Source organism: Dasypus novemcinctus, chromosome 2 (genome assembly GCF_030445035.2).
Source record: "Dasypus novemcinctus isolate mDasNov1 chromosome 2, mDasNov1.1.hap2, whole genome shotgun sequence".
In the NCBI taxonomy this organism is placed as follows: domain Eukaryota; kingdom Metazoa; phylum Chordata; class Mammalia; order Cingulata; family Dasypodidae; genus Dasypus; species Dasypus novemcinctus.
The window spans coordinates 27,632,134-27,635,816 of record NC_080674.1 but is presented as its reverse complement, the minus strand read 5'-3'; the positions used below and the strand labels follow the sequence as shown (position 1 = coordinate 27,635,816).

The 3,683-nt window shown below is 37.0% G+C and overlaps 1 pseudogene; it reads right to left on the bottom strand.

The window, feature by feature from the left end:
- Positions 1 to 2,077: 2,077 nt before the first annotated feature.
- Positions 2,078 to 3,288, bottom strand: LOC101419334 (interleukin-13 receptor subunit alpha-1 pseudogene; annotated as a pseudogene).
- Between the last annotated feature and the right edge of the window lie 395 nt (positions 3,289 to 3,683).

The window sequence follows — 3,683 nt, the reverse complement described above, 5'->3', positions numbered from 1 at the left end:
AATATTTCTTTTTGGAATTCATCAGTAATATCAAACTGCTACACACAGTTTGGGGAGCTTATAACTATATGTATACATATCATTAAGGATTATGATGCAGCAGTTGGACCTCTGTTTGTAGACAATCCTTTGCTTATTTCATATTCTCCCAATTATTAACAGAAGTTTAATAAAACAAATAAATATATGTCTGTGTATTTCTTTCTTATACTTGAGTTAATTAAGTCAGAATATCAATCTATTTACATATATTTAGCAAAGCATTTTATTTAGCAGAACAGAAGTTCTCTTCCACATTTATGGAGCTCTCTCTCTTTTCTCACATATCTGCTTCTATGCTCTCTTTTAGTGAGTGTCCATTTATATAGCCAACCAAGGGAGGCAAGGATTCAACCCTACATGCCCTAATGATGTGGTTGAATTAAAGTCCTAATCTTAACATAATTTAATCAAAGACATTTCAGCTGAATCTAATACGGTCAAAGGATATCAAACCCAGAAGATAAGAACAGTTTACAAACATACTCAATATCTCTTTTTGGAATTCATAAATAATACCAAACTGCCACAAATATTAAATGTAGAAAACCCTCAAACAATCATGGACTCAAATCAGGGGGTCCAAGTCTCACACCTAGGGGCCTCATACAAGCTAGGCATATAGTAAGTAGTTGATTTGAGTAGCTGAGTTGAAGATAAACAGCACCTCTTTAGAGACTACATGGCTCATGCCTTAATACTCAATGAATCATTCTCATTCTTGACTCCACTGTCCTCAGAAGCCTGCAATGGTTTTGAAAGATCTTGGTAATCAGCCTACCTCTGATTTTTCTGTAGGTGTCATTATTGTGGCCAAAACTGATTCTGGGCCCTTAAAAGCAGAGCAAGTGCTGCTGAAAGGGATGATGATTCTGAACTGTTTTAGCAAGCATAGAAATTACTCAATGGGATCCTCCCCAACACAGAACGGATTTTATTAATTTTGTTTGCTAGCTGTTCTCTGTGATTCAGATTTGGCATTAGTATTTGCCACCCAAAATGAGTTTCCTCAAACAAGTAAAACTTGGTGCTCCTACACTCTCATTTATTGGACTTACCCCACTCAGCTAACATGGAGTTGAAGAATGTCAACCACCACACCATGGAGCCTAGAGTGCCTACAACTGAAAGCAGGAGGATTGCATCCAGTATCCATGTGGAATCTAATCCCCCTCTTGACATAGATGTGGAATGGACACAACCAAGCCAAGGTCCACAGGAAGGAGGAATACAGTAAGGATTAGAGTGGACTTAATGATATTCTATTCATAAACTATTGTGGTTAATAATCGAGAAAATGTGGCTTTGGTGAGGAAAAAGTGGCCATGGTGGCTGCTGGGTGTGGGGAATGGGAGGAAGAGATGAAATGTGGAGGCATTTTCAGGACTCGGAGTTGTCCTGAGTGGTGCTGCAGGGACAACTGCCGGACATTGTATGTCCTCCCATGGCCCATTGGATGGAACGTGGGAGAGTGTGGGCTATGGTGTGGACCACAGGCCATGGGGTACAGCGATGAAAAAAGATGTACTCACCAGATGCAATGGATGTGTCATGATGATGGGGGAGAGTGTTACTGTGGGGGGCATGGTGGGGTGGGGGCGGTGGGGGTGAATGGAGACCTCATATTTTTTGAATGTAGTATTTTTAAAAAAATGAATAAAATAAAATTTAAAAAAAACAAAAAACAAAAAAAACTTGTACTGTTTTACAGAGGAGAATAAAAAGCAACCATAGATCTCTCAGGGAGTTACCACAACTCTCAATAATATTAACTCTACTGCCATTATCACTTTTGTTTGATAACCTTTGCACATAATGTCTGCTTTTATAATTCAGTGAGAATAACTCCATTCTTTTCTCCAAAGGGCCCTTTTAGTTTTTCAGTGTACCCCTCAACATGAAGGTCTGTGGCTCTTATAGGGACCTTTTTTCAAAGGACCTATAGTTTCAGTTTCCATTTACTAAGTTTCCAGATAATAAGTAGAGAATGAGATGAATCTTTACAAGGTCACATTGAAGGTAAAATAAATTATCCCCATCACTGAGAAACTCTCTTCAGATTTTCTATCAATTCTATAGTCAGTTTCTTCTTTGCTTTGCTTTTAGTAGATGCCATACTTCTTCCAGGGCAGAGTATCTTCATTCTGGTCTCCAAACATTTCTTTAAAAATCTTGCCAGGGTCAGGAATGGGAGGAAATATAATGATCTTGAGTCTTTAGGTAAATAAGAAGGACTCTGGGTTGCACCTGCAATAATGACTGAAATGATGAGTAATATGGGATGCAGAATGTGGAATGTGGAATTGGCCATATTACCTATACTCATTGCTTGACTTCAATTACTCCAAGTTTGTTATCTTCAGAGCATAACTTGTTTTAACTCTTATGATGGTGTTCAAAGAATCAGGAAGTACACCAGGGGCTATGAAGCAAATTTTGTCCTCCAGATTTTCCTCAGATTCTGAGCTCTGACATTTAGGTTTGGTATTTTCAACATTGAAAATAACTTGTGTCACAGTTTGACTGTTGTTGACTTCTATTTTGTAAGATAAGCATGTGCTATGAAAATTTTATGGATTCACCCATTCAACATACAAGCCACCCTTTTGGATGGAAAGATATTTAACATGTGGAGTATTAAGTTTCACACAGGATAATTATATTGAAGGATGGTCTAATTTGTCCTTCATTATCCCTGACGATTATTTGACCAAGTCTTCAAAACTGGAATCCTATACTTTAGTAAGATCAAAGTAACAACCAATGTGTTGACCTTCTCTATAAATGTTTTCACATTGAAGAATTTTTCCCAGACTGCAGTGCCAATAATACAGAATGTAGCTAGTGTCAGGATTCATGTTCTTTCCAGAAAGCCACAAACATTTCCTGTAGCTCGATTTGTGCTAAACACATTAAAGTTCAGCCAGAGCAAATCAGGATCACTTTCAAAGTATGAGATGCACTTTTCTAACAAAGTGCTAGGCTTCTCACTTTCATTGACATTACACTGGGACCCCACCTACAGACAAAGCCTCTCATTGGGGGGACTCTTTTTGAATGATGAGTTCCTGGAACAATTTTCTTATCCTAATTGTTGCTAAAATGACTAAATTACCTCAGACTATGATTTGGGTTGGCTCACTCAGGAGAATTCCATGTACATATTATTGAAAAAAGTTTTTCAACAGAGGAACTCAAACAGTTTATTGTTGGCTGAGTTTCAGTGGACAAGATGGCACTACCACCCATGCAGAGCTCATGACCCAGAGCTGCCAGCCGCCTAAATGATATTTTGTAGTACCTTAATTTTTATTTAGGCAATTAATCTATAACTCACTCAATTTTAAAGAATCTCTTAAAAATGTTTCTCATATATTCAAACTATCTCAATATCATAACAAGGCATTATTTCAAATTGTTTAGAATTAAGTGTCAATATGACTAGCAAATCTCTAAGCTATTTACAAGAATAATTCTCTTTGGCAAATATTAGTATTTATGACAGTTTGAGAATATTTTATGAATTGCAAAAAGAAAGATTATGTTTGTAAACTAATTGATTTTATTACATTCAGTTGAGGGTATTTTGATTAATGATACTTGGATAAGAGGAAAAAAGAGAAAGACTAACTGAGACAGACACA